Source organism: Heterodontus francisci, chromosome 19, assembly GCF_036365525.1.
Source record: "Heterodontus francisci isolate sHetFra1 chromosome 19, sHetFra1.hap1, whole genome shotgun sequence".
NCBI classification, from domain to species: domain Eukaryota; kingdom Metazoa; phylum Chordata; class Chondrichthyes; order Heterodontiformes; family Heterodontidae; genus Heterodontus; species Heterodontus francisci.
In genome coordinates, this window is record NC_090389.1 from 93,133,250 (window position 1) to 93,147,800 (window position 14,551).

General features: G+C 53.4%; 1 protein-coding gene across 5 annotated transcripts in view; it reads left to right on the plus strand.

Moving 5' to 3' along the window:
• Nucleotides 1–2,997: 2,997 nt before the first annotated feature.
• LOC137380312 (6-phosphofructo-2-kinase/fructose-2,6-bisphosphatase 4-like) overlaps nucleotides 2,998–14,551 on the plus strand; it is a 447,018-nt gene continuing 435,464 nt past the window's right edge. For all 5 annotated transcript variants that reach the window (XM_068052234.1, XM_068052235.1, XM_068052233.1 and 2 more), the window contains exon 1: nucleotides 2,998–3,099. The gene's annotated coding sequence lies outside the window, so the exon portion shown is untranslated. The remainder of the gene's footprint in view (nucleotides 3,100–14,551) is intronic.

Consider the following 14,551-nt stretch of genomic DNA (forward strand, 5'->3'; position numbering starts at 1 on the left):
ACTAGCAGAATTTCTTATCCACAGCTATTACATAAGTTTCTAAATTCACTTGAAAAAGCCCTTCAAAACACTCCTGCAGGGGATGCAGAGACGAAGTGGGCCCACATCAGAGACACCATCTATGACTCAGCAATGACCACCTTTGGCAAACGTGAGAAGCAGAATGCAGACTGGTTTCAATCTCACTTTGAAGAGCTGGAACCTGTCATAGCCGCTAAGCGCATTGCACTGCTGAACTACAAGAAAGCCCCCAGCGAGTTAACATCCGTAGCACTTAAAGTAGCCAGAAGCGCTGCACAAAGAACAGCCAGGCGCTGTGCAAATGACTACTGGCAACACCTAAGCAGTCGTATTCAGCTGGCCTCTGACACCAGAGGAATGTATGACGGCATTAAGAGAGCTTTTGGGCCAACCATCAAGAAGATCGCCCCCCTCAAATCTAAATCAGGGGACACAATCACTGACCAACGCAAGCAAATGGACCGCTGGGTGGAGCACTACCTAGAACTGTACTCCAGGGAAAATGTTGTCACTGATACCACCCTCAATGCAGCCCAGTCTCTGCCAGTCATGGATGAGCTGGACGAACAGCCAACAAAATCGGAACTCAGTGATGCCACTGATTCTCTAGCCAGTGGAAAAGCCTCTGGAAAGGACGGCATTACCCCTGAAATAATCAAGAGTGCCAAGCCTGCTATACTCTCAGCACTCCATGAAGTGCTTTGTCTGTGCTGGGATGAGGGAGCAGTACCACAGGACATGCGCGATGCCAATATCATCACCCTCTATAAGAACGAGGGTGACCGCGGTGACTGCAACAACTACCGTGGAATCTCCCTGCTCAGCATAGTGGGGAAAGTCTTCACTCGAGTTGTTTTAAACAGACTCCAGAAGCTGGCTGAGCGTGTCTACCCCGAGGCACAGTGTGGCTTTCAAATACAGAGATCCACCATTGACATGCTGTTCTCCCTTCGCCAGCTACAGGAGAAATGTCACGAATAACAGATGCCCCTCTACATTGCTTTCATAGATCTCACCAAAGCCTTTGACCTCGTCAGCAGACGTGGTCTCTTCAGACTACTAGAAAAGATCGGATGTCCACCAAAGCTACTAAGTATCATCACCTCATTCCATGACAATATGAAAGGCACAATTCAGCATAACGGTGCCTCATCAGACTCCTTTCCTATCCTGAGTGGCGTGAAACAGGGCTGTGTTCTCGCACCTACACTGTTTGGGATTTTCTTCTCCCTGCTACTCTCACATGCGTTCAAGTCTTCAGAAGAAGGAATTTTCCGCCACACAAGATCAGATGGCAGGTTGTTCAACCTTGCCTGTCTAAGAGCGAAGACCAAAGTACGGAAAGTCCTCATCAGGGAACTCCTCTTTGCTGACGATGCTGCTTTAACATCTCACGCTGAAGAGTGTCTGCAGAGTCTCATCGACAGGTTTGCGGCTGCCTGCAACGAATTTGGCCTAACCATCAGCCTCAACAGAATGAACATCATGGGACAGGACGTCAGAAATGCTCCATCCATCAATATCGGCGACCATGCTCTGGAAGTGGTTCAAGAGTTCACCTGCCTAGGCTCAACTATCACCAGTAACCTGTCTCTAGATGCAGAAATCAACAAGCACATGGGAAAGGCTTCCACTGCTATGTCCAGACTGGCCAAGAGAGTGTGGGAAAATGGCGCACTGACACGGAACACAAAAGTCCGAGTGTATCAGGCCTGTGTCCTCAGTACCTTGCTCTACGGCAGCGAGGCCTGGACAACGTATGCCAGCCAAGAGCGACGTCTCAATTCATTCCATCTTCGCTGCCTTCGGAGAATACTTGGCATCAGGTGGCAGGACCGTATCTCCAACACAGAAGTCCTTGAAGCGGCCAACACCCCCAGCTTATACACACTACTGAGTCAGCGGCGCTTGAGATGGCTTGGCCATGTGAGCCGCATGGAAGATGGCAGGATCCCCAAAGACACATTGTACAGCGAGCTCGCCACTGGTATCAGACCCACCGGCCGTCCATGTCTCCGTTATAAAGACGTCTGCAAACGTGACATGAAATCGTGTGACATTGATCACAAATCGTGGGAGTCAGTTGCCAGCATTCGCCAGAGCTGGCGGGCAGCCATAAAGACAGGGCTAAATTGTGGCGAGTCGAAGAGACTTAGTAGTTGGCAGGAAAAAAGACAGAGGCGCAAGGGGAGAGCCAACTGTGCAACAGCCCCAACAAACAAATTTCTCTGCAGCACCTGTGGAAGAGCCTGTCACTCTAGAATTGGCCTTTATAGCCACTCCAGGCGCTGCTTCACAAACCACTGACCACCTCCAGGCGCATATCCATTGTCTCTCGAGATAAGGAGGCCCAAGAGACTGTCACAATGAAGTATAATTATGTGGTGCATTAGAATGAAGCTGGGAACGGAATAACTGCTGCCAGTTGACAGCCTCCACTCAGCCGGGGTCACTGCGGGGGCGGAGGGCGGGGCCAGAGAGCGGGATGGGGTGGGGCGTTTCCACTGCGTGAAGAGGCGTGGCGCTGCGCGGGGGGCGGGACGTGCGCAAAGTTTCCGCTCCGCGGGGGGGCGGGGCGCTGCGCGGGGGGGCGGGGCGCTGCGCGGGGGGCGGGACGTGCGGGACGTGCCGGAAGTTTCCGCTGCGCGGGGGGGCGGGGCGCTGCGCGGGGGGGCGGGGCGCTGCGCGGTGGGCGGGACGTGCCGGAAGCTTACGCTGCGCGAGGGGGCGGGGCGGGACCTTTCCGCTGCGCGGAGGGGCGGGGCGCTGCGCGAGGGGGCGGGGCGGGACCTTTCCGCTGCGCGGAGGGGCGGGGCGCTGCGCGAGGGGGCGGGGCGGGACCTTTCCGCTGCGCGGAGGGGCGGGGCGCTGCGCGAGGGGGCGGGGCGGGACCTTTCCGCTGCGCGGAGGGGCGGGGCGCTGCGCGAGGAGGCGGGGCGGTACGTGCGTGAAGTTTCCGCTGCGCGAGGAGGCGGGCCGAGGGCGGGGCCAGACAAACGGGCCGCCGTCACTTGTTGTCCGCCGCCCGATAACGCCCGGTTGCAGGAATCGGGAGTCGAAGCCGCCACGAGAGCCCAGGTAAGAGGCCCAGAGCTGAGCTCCTGCGCTGCGACTCAGTGAGGAATAGGTGTCACCAAAACCGGGCTGTGAGTAAACAACCTGAGGAGGAGGGGCGGAGAGAAACTTACTGAGGGACTGAAACCCAACCCGGACCCGAGAGACAGTAAACACCCCACACACTGACTCTCACTGGGGTACAGTTCCACACACACTGACTTTGACTGGGGTACAGTTCCACACACACTGACTTTGACTGGGGTACAGTTCCACACACACTGACTCTCACTGGGGTACAGTTCCACACGCACAGACTCTCACTGGGATACAGTTCCACACGCACTGACTCTCACTGGGGTACAGTTCCACACGCACTGACTCTCACTGGGGTACAGTTCCACACGCACTGACTCTCACTGGGGTACAGTTCCACACGCACAGACTCTCACTGGGATACAGTTCCACACGCACTGACTCTCACTGGGGTACAGTTCCACACGCACAGACTCTCACTGGGATACAGTTCCACACACACTGACTCTCACTGGGGTACAGTTCCACACGCACAGACTCTCACTGGGATACAGTTCCACACGCACAGACTCTCACTGGGATACAGTTCCACAGGCACTGACTCTTACTGGGGTACAGTTCCACACGCACTGACTCTCACTGGGGTACAGTTCCACACGCACAGACTCTCACTGGGATACAGTTCCACACGCACTGACTCTCACTGGGGTACAGTTCCACACGCACTGACTCTCACTGGGGTACAGTTCCACACGCACTGACTCTCACTGGGGTACAGTTCCACACACACAGACTCTCACTGGGGTACAGTTCCACACGCACAGACTCTCACTGGGATACAGTTCCACACGCACTGACTCTCACTGGGGTACAGTTCCACACGCACTGACTCTCACTGGGGTACAGTTCCACACGCACTGACTCTCACTGGGGTACAGTTCCACACACACAGACTCTCACTGGGGTACAGTTCCACACACACTGACTTTGACTGGGGTACAGTTCCACACGCACTGACTCTCACTGGGGTACAGTTCCACACACACTGACTTTGACTGGGGTACAGTTCCACACACACTGACTTTGACTGTGGTACAGTTCCACACGCACAGACTCTCACTGGGATACAGTTCCACACGCACTGACTCTCACTGGGATACAGTTCCACACGCACTGACTCTCACTGGGATACAGTTCCACAAACACTGACTCTCACTGGGATACAGTTCCACACGCACTGACTCTCACTGGGATACAGTTCCACACACACTGACTCTCACTGGGGTACAGTTCCACACGCACTGACTCTCACTGGGGTACAGTTCCACACGCACTGACTCTCACTGGGGTACAGTTCCACACACACAGACTCTCACTGGGGTACAGTTCCACACGCACTGACTCTCACTGGGGTACAGTTCCACACGCACTGACTCTCACTGGGGTACAGTTCCACACACACTGACTTTGACTGGGGTACAGTTCCACACACACTGACTTTGACTGGGGTACAGTTCCACACGCACAGACTCTCACTGGGATACAGTTCCACACGCACTGACTCTCACTGGGATACAGTTCCACACGCACTGACTCTCACTGGGATACAGTTCCACAAACACTGACTCTCACTGGGATACAGTTCCACACGCACTGACTCTCACTGGGATACAGTTCCACACACACTGACTCTCACTGGGGTACAGTTCCACACGCACTGACTCTCACTGGGGTACAGTTCCACACACACTGACTTTGACTGGGGTACAGTTCCACACACAGTGACTCTCACTGGGATACAGTTCCACACGCACTGACTCTCACTGGGGTACAGTTCCACAAACACTGACTCTCACTGGGATACAGTTCCACACGCACTGACTCTCACTGGGATACAGTTCCACACGCACTGACTCTCACTGGGGTACAGTTCCACAAACACTGACTCTCACTGGGATACAGTTCCACACGCACTGACTCTCACTGGGATACAGTTCCACACACACTGACTCTCACTGGGATACAGTTCCACACGCACTGACTCTCACTGGGATACAGTTCCACACGCACTGACTCTCACTGGGGTACAGTTCCACACACACTGACTCTCACTGGGATACAGTTCCACACGCACTGACTCTCACTGGGATACAGTTCCACACGCACTGACTCTCACTGGGGTACAGTTCCACACACACTGACTTTGACTGGGGTACAGTTCCACACACACTGACTTTGACTGGGGTACAGTTCCACACGCACTGACTCTCACTGGGGTACAGTTCCACACACACTGACTCTCACTGGGGTACAGTTCCACACACACTGACTCTCACTGGGATACAGTTCCACACACACTGACTCTCACTGGGGTACAGTTCCACACACACTGACTCTCACTGGGGTACAGTTCCACACACACTGACTCTCACTGGGATACAGTTCCACACGCACTGACTCTCTCTGGGGTACAGTTCCACACGCACTGACTCTCACTGGGGTACAGTTCCACACGCACTGACTCTCTCTGGGGTACAGTTCCACACGCACTGACTCTCACTGGGGTACAGTTCCACACACACTGACTCTCACTGGGGTACAGTTCCACACACACTGACTCTCACTGGGATACAGTTCCACACACACTGACTCTCACTGGGATACAGTTCCACACACACTGACTCTCACTGGGATACAGTTCCACACACACTGACTCTCACTGGGGTACAGTTCCACACACACTGACTCTCACTGGGATACAGTTCCACACACACTGACTCTCACTGGGGTACAGTTCCACACACACTGACTCTCACTGGGGTACAGTTCCACACACACTGACTCTCACTGGGGTACAGTTCCACACACACTGACTCACTGGGGTACAGTTCCACACACACTGACTCTCACTGGGGTACAGTTCCACACACACTGACTCTCACTGGGGTACAGTTACACACACACTGACTCTCACTGGGATACAGTTCCACACACACTGACTCTCACTGGGGTACAGTTCCACACACACTGACTCTCACTGGGGTACAGTTACACACACACTGACTCTCACTGGGGTACAGTCCCACACACACTGACTCTCACTGGGGTACAGTCCCACACACACTGACTCTCACTGGGGTACAGTTCCACACACACTGACTCTCACTGGGATACAGTTCCACACACACTGACTCTCACTGGGGTACAGTTCCACACACACTGACTCTCACTGGGATACAGTTCCACACACACTGACTCTCACTGGGGTACAGTTCCACACACACTGACTCTCACTGGGGTACAGTTCCACACACACTGACTCTCACTGGGGTACAGTTCCACACACACTGACTCTCACTGGGGTACAGTTCCACACACACTGACTCTCACTGGGGTACAGTTCCACACACACTGACTCTCACTGGGGTACAGTTCCACACACACTGACTCTCTGGGGTACAGTTCCACACACACTGACTCTCACTGGGGTACAGTTCCACACACACTGACTCTCACTGGGGTACAGTTCCACACGCACTGACTCTCTCTGGGGTACAGTTCCACACACACTGACTCTCACTGGGGTACAGTTGCACACACACTGACTCTCTCTGGGGTACAGTTCCACACACACTGACTCTCACTGGGGTACAGTTCCACACACACTGACTCTCACTGGGGTCCAGTTCCACACACACTGACTTTGACTGGGGTACAGTTCCACACGCACTGACTCTCACTGGGGTACAGTTCCACACACAGTGACTCTCACTGGGGTACAGTTCCACACACACTGACTCTCACTGGGGTACAGTTCCACACGCACTGACTCTCACTGGGGTACAGTTCCACACGCACTGACTCTCTCTGGGGTACAGTTCCACACACACTGACTCTCACTGGGGTACAGTTCCACACACACTGACTCTCACTGGGGTACAGTTCCACACACACTGACTCTCACTGGGATACAGTTCCACACACACTGACTCTCACTGGGATACAGTTCCACACACACTGACTCTCACTGGGGTACAGTTCCACACACACTGACTCTCACTGGGATACAGTTCCACACACACTGACTCTCACTGGGGTACAGTTCCACACACACTGACTCTCACTGGGGTACAGTTCCACACACACTGACTCTCACTGGGGTACAGTTCCACACACACTGACTCTCACTGGGGTACAGTTCCACACACACTGACTCTCACTGGGGTACAGTTCCACACACACTGACTCTCACTGGGGTACAGTTCCACACACACTGACTCTCTGGGGTACAGTTCCACACACACTGACTCTCACTGGGGTACAGTTCCACACACACTGACTCTCACTGGGGTACAGTTCCACACGCACTGACTCTCTCTGGGGTACAGTTCCACACACACTGACTCTCACTGGGGTACAGTTGCACACACACTGACTCTCTCTGGGGTACAGTTCCACACACACTGACTCTCACTGGGGTACAGTTCCACACACACTGACTCTCACTGGGGTCCAGTTCCCCACACACTGACTTTGACTGGGGTACAGTTCCACACGCACTGACTCTCACTGGGGTACAGTTCCACACACAGTGACTCTCACTGGGGTACAGTTCCACACACACTGACTCTCACTGGGGTACAGTTCCACACGCACTGACTCTCACTGGGGTACAGTTCCACACGCACTGACTCTCTCTGGGGTACAGTTCCACACACACTGACTCTCACTGGGGTACAGTTCCACACACACTGACTCTCACTGGGGTACAGTTCCACACACACTGACTCTCACTGGGATACAGTTCCACACACACTGACTCTCACTGGGATACAGTTCCACACACACTGACTCTCACTGGGGTACAGTTCCACACACACTGACTCTCACTGGGATACAGTTCCACACACACTGACTCTCACTGGGGTACAGTTCCACACACACTGACTCTCACTGGGGTACAGTTCCACACACACTGACTCTCACTGGGGTACAGTTCCACACACACTGACTCTCACTGGGGTACAGTTCCACACACACTGACTCTCACTGGGGTACAGTTCCACACACACTGACTCTCACTGGGGTACAGTTACACACACACTGACTCTCACTGGGATACAGTTCCACACACACTGACTCTCACTGGGGTACAGTCCCACACACACTGACTCTCACTGGGGTACAGTCCCACACACACTGACTCTCACTGGGGTACAGTCCCACACACACTGACTCTCACTGGGGTACAGTCCCACACACACTGACTCTCACTGGGATACAGTTCCACACACACTGACTCTCACTGGGGTACAGTTCCACACACACTGACTCTCACTGGGATACAGTTCCACACACACTGACTCTCACTGGGGTACAGTTCCACACACACTGACTCTCACTGGGGTACAGTTCCACACACACTGACTCTCACTGGGGTACAGTTCCACACACACTGACTCTCACTGGGGTACAGTTCCACACACACTGACTCTCACTGGGGTACAGTTCCACACACACTGACTCTCACTGGGGTACAGTTCCACACACACTGACTCTCTGGGGTACAGTTCCACACACACTGACTCTCACTGGGGTACAGTTCCACACACACTGACTCTCACTGGGGTACAGTTCCACACGCACTGACTCTCTCTGGGGTACAGTTCCACACACACTGACTCTCACTGGGGTACAGTTCCACACACACTGACTCTCACTGGGGTACAGTTCCACACACACTGACTCTCACTGGGGTACGGGTTCCACACACACTGACTCTCACTGGGGTACGGGTTCCACACACACTGACTCTCACTGGGGTACGGGTTCCACACACACTGACTCTCACTGGGGTACAGTTCCACACACACTGACTCTCACTGGGGTACACTTCCACACACACTGACTCTCACTGGGGTACAGTTCCACACGCACTGACTCTCACTGGGGTACAGTTCCACACACACTGACTCTCACTGGGGTACAGTTCCACACACACTGACTCTCACTGGGGTACAGTTCCACACACACTGACTCTGTCTGGGGTACAGTTCCACACACACTGACTCTCTCTGGGGTACAGTTCCACACGCACTGACTCTCTCTGGGGTACAGTTCCACACACACTGACTCTCACTGGGGTACAGTTCCACACACACTGACTCTCACTGGGGTACAGTTCCACACACTGACTCTCACTGGGGTACAGTTCCACACACACTGACTCTCACTGGGGTACAGTTCCACACACACTGACTCTCACTGGGGTACAGTTCCACACACACTGACTCTCACTGGGATACAGTTCCACACACACTGACTCTCACTGGGGTACAGTTCCACACACACTGACTCTCACTGGGGTACAGTTCCACACACACTGACTCTCACTGGGGTACAGTTCCACACACACTGACTCTCACTGGGGTACAGTTCCACACACACTGACTCTCACTAGGATACAGTTCCACACACACTGACTCTCACTGGGGTACAGTTCCACACACACTGACTCTCACTGGGGTACAGTTCCACAGGCACTGACTCTCACTGGGGTACAGTTCCACACACACTGACTCTCACTAGGATACAGTTCCACACACACTGACTCTCACTGGGGTACAGTTCCACACACACTGACTCTCACTGGGGTACAGTTCCACACACACTGACTCTCACTGGGATACAGTTCCACACACACTGACTCTCACTAGGATACAGTTCCACACACACTGACTCTCACTGGGATACAGTTCCACACACACTGACTCTCACTGGGGTCCAGTTCCACACACACTGACTCTCACTGGGGTACAATTCCACACACACTGACTCTCACTGGGGTACAGTTCCACACACACTGACTCTCACTGGGATACAGTTCCACACACACTGACTCTCACTGGGGTCCAGTTCCACACACACTGACTCTCACTGGGGTACAATTCCACACACACTGACTCTCACTGGGGTACAATTCCACACACACTGACTCTCACTGGGGTACAGTCCCACACACACTGACTCTCACTGGGGTACAGTTCCACACACACTGACTCTCACTGGGGTACAGTTCCACACACACTGACTCTCACTGGGGTACAGTTCCACACACACTGACTCTCACTGGGGTACAGTTCCACACACACTGACTCTCACTAGGATACAGTTCCACACACACTGACTCTCACTGGGGTACAGTTCCACACACACTGACTCTCACTGGGGTACAGTTCCACACACACTGACTCTCACTGGGATACAGTTCCACACACACTGACTCTCACTGGGGTCCAGTTCCACACACACTGACTCTCACTGGGGTACAATTCCACACACACTGACTCTCACTGGGGTACAATTCCACACACACTGACTCTCACTGGGCTAAAGTTCCACACACACTGACACTCACAGAGGTAAAGTTCCACACACACTGACTCTCACTGGGGTACAGTTCCACACGCACTGACTCTCACTGGGGTACAGTTCCACACACACTGACTCTCACTGGGGTACAGTTCCACACACACTGACTCTCACTGGGATACAGTTCCACACACACTGACTCTCTCTGGGATACAGTTCCACACACACTGACTCTCTCTGGGATACAGTTCCACACAAACTGACTCTCTCTGGGATACAGTTCCACACACACTGACTCTCACTGGGGTACAGTTCCACACACACTGACTCTCACTGGGTTACAGTTCCACACACACTGACTCTCTCTGGGATACAGTTCCACACACACTGACTCTCACTGGGGTACAGTTCCACACGCACTGACTCTCACTGGGGTACAGTTCCACACGCACTGACTCTCTCTGGGATACAGTTCCACACGCACTGACTCTCACTGGGGTACAGTTCCACACACACTGACTCTCTCTGGGATACAGTTCCACACACACTGACTCTCACTGGGGTACAGTTCCACACACACTGACTCTCTCTGGGATACAGTTCCACACACACTGACTCTCACTGGGATACAGTTCCACACACACTGACTCTCACTGGGGTACAGTTCCACACGCACTGACTCTCTCTGGGATACAGTTCCACACACACTGACTCTCACTGGGATACAGTTCCACAGGCACTGACTCTCTCTGGGATACAGTTCCACACACACTGACTCTCTCTGGGATACAGTTCCACAGGCACTGACTCTCTCTGGGATACAGTTCCACACACACTGACTCTCTCTGGGATACAGTTCCACACACACTGACTCTCTCTGGGATACAGTTCCACACACACTGACTCTCTCTGGGATACAGTTCCACAGGCACTGACTCTCTCTGGGATACAGTTCCACACACACTGACTCTCACTGGGATACAGTTCCACACACACTGACTCTCACTGGGGTACAGTTCCACAAACACTGACTCTCACTGGGGTACAGTTCCACACACACTGACTCTCACTGGGGTACAGTTCCACACACACGGACTCTCACTGGGATACAGTTCCACACACACTGACTCTCACTGGGATACAGTTCCACACACACTGACTCTCACTGGGATACAGTTCCACACACACTGACTCTCACTGGGGTACAGTTCCACACACACTGACTCTCACTGGGATACAGTTCCACACACACTGACTCTCACTGGGGTACAGTTCCACACAAACTGACTCTCACTGGGTTACAGTTCCACACACACTGGCTCTCACTGTGGTACAGTTCCACACACACTGACTCTCACTGGGGTACAGTTCCACACACACTGACTCTCACTGGGGTACAGTTCCACACAAACTGACTCTCACTGGGTTACAGTTCCACACACACTGACTCTCACTGGGATACAGTTCCACACACTGACTCTCACTGGGGTACAATTCCACACACACTGACTCTCACTGGGGTACAGTTCCACACACACTGACTCTCACTGGGATACAGTTCCACACACTGATTCTCACTGGGGTACAGTTCCACACACACTGACTCTCACTGGGCGACAGTTCCACACACACTGACTCTCACTGGGGTACAGTTCCACACACACTGACTCTCACTGGGATACAGTTCCACACACACTGACTCTCACTGGGATACAGTTCCACACACACTGACTCTCACTGGGGTACAGTTCCACACACACTGACTCTCACTGGGGTACAGTTCCACACACACTGACTCTCACTGGGGTACAGTTCCCCACACACTGACTCTCACTGGGGTACAGTTCCACACACACTGACTCTCACTGGGATACAGTTCCACACACACTGACTCTCACTGGGGTGCAGTTCCACACACTGACTCTCACTGGGGTACAGTTCCACACACACTGACTCTCACTGGGGTACAGTTCCACACAGACTGACTGTCTCTGGGGTACAGTTCCACACACACTGACTCTCACTGGGATACAGTTCCACACACACTGACTCTCACTGGGATACAGTTCCACACACACTGACTCTCACTGGGGTACAGTTCCACACACACTGACTCTCACTGGGGTACAGTTCCACACACACTGACTCTCACTGGGGTACAGTTCCACACAGACTGACTCTCTCTGGGGTACAGTTCCACACACACTGACTCTCACTGGGATACAGTTCCACACACACTGACTCTCACTGGGATACAGTTCCACAGGCACTGACTCTCACTGGGATACAGTTCCACACACACTGACTCTCACTGGGGTACAGTTCCACACACACTGACTCTCACTGGGATACAGTTCCACACACACTGACTCTCACTGGGGTACAGTTCCACACAAACTGACTCTCACTGGGTTACAGTTCCACACACACTGGCTCTCAGTGTGGTACAGTTCCACACACACTGACTCTCACTGGGGTACAATTCCACACACACTGACTCTCACTGGGGTACAGTTCCACAAACACTGACTCTCACTGGGGTACAGTTCCACACAGACTGACTCTCTCTGGGGTACAGTTCCACACACACTGACTCTCACAGGGATACATTTCCACACACTGACTCTCACTGGGGTACAATTCCACACACACTGACTCTCACTGGGGTACAGTTCCACACACACTGACTCTCACTGGGATACAGTTCCACACACTGATTCTCACTGGGGTACAGTTCCACACACACTGACTCTCACTGGGCGACAGTTCCACACACACTGACTCTCACTGGGGTACAGTTCCACACACACTGACTCTCTCTGGGGTACAGTTCCACACACACTGACTCTCACTGGGGTACAGTTCCACACACACTGACTCTCTCTGGGGTACAGTTGCGCACACACTGACTCACTGGGGTACAGTTCCACACACACTGACTCTCACTGGGGTACAGTTCCACACACACTGACTCTCTCTGGGGTACAGTTGCACACACACTGACTCTCACTGGGGTACAGTTCCACACACACTGACTCTCTCTGGGGTACAGTTGCACACACACTGACTCACTGGGGTACAGTTCCACACACACTGACTCTCTCTGGGGTACAGTTCCACACACACTGACTCTCACTGGGGTACAGTTCCACACACACTGACTCTCTCTGGGGTACAGTTGCACACACACTGACTCTCACTGGGGTACAGTTCCACACGCACTGACTCTCTCTGGGGTACAGTTGCACACACACTGACTCTCACTGGGGTACAGTCCCACACACACTGACTCTCACTGGGATACAGTTCCACACACACTGACTCTCTCTGGGGTACAGTTGCACGCACACTGACTCTCACTGGGGTACAGTTCCACACACACTGACTCTCACTGGGATACAGTTCCACACACACTGACTCTCTCTGGGGTACAGTTGCACACACACTGACTCTCACTGGGGTACAGTTCCACACACACTGACTCTCACTGGGGTACAGTTCCACACACACTGACTCTCACTGGGGTGCAGTTCCACACACACTGACTCTCACTGGGGTACAGTTCCACACACACTGACTCTCACTGGGATACAGTTCCACACACACTGACTCTCACTGGGGTACAGTTCCACACACACTGACTCTCACTGGGATACAGTTCCACACACACTGACTCTCACTGGGGTACAGTTCCACACACACTGACTCTCACTGGGGTACAGTTCCACACACACTGACTCTCACTGGGGTACAGTTCCACACACACTGACTCTCACTGGGGTACAGTTCCACACACACTGACTCTCACTGGGGTACAGTTCCACACACACTGACTCTCACTGGGATACAGTTCCACACACACTGACTCTCACTGGGGTACAGTTCCACACACACTGACTCTCACTGGGATACAGTTCCACACACACTGACTCTCACTGGGATACAGTTCCACACACACTGACTCTCACTGGGATACAGTTCCACACACACTGATTCTCACTGGGGTACAGTTCCACACACACTGACTCTCACTGGGATACAGTTCCACACACACTGACTCTCACTGGGG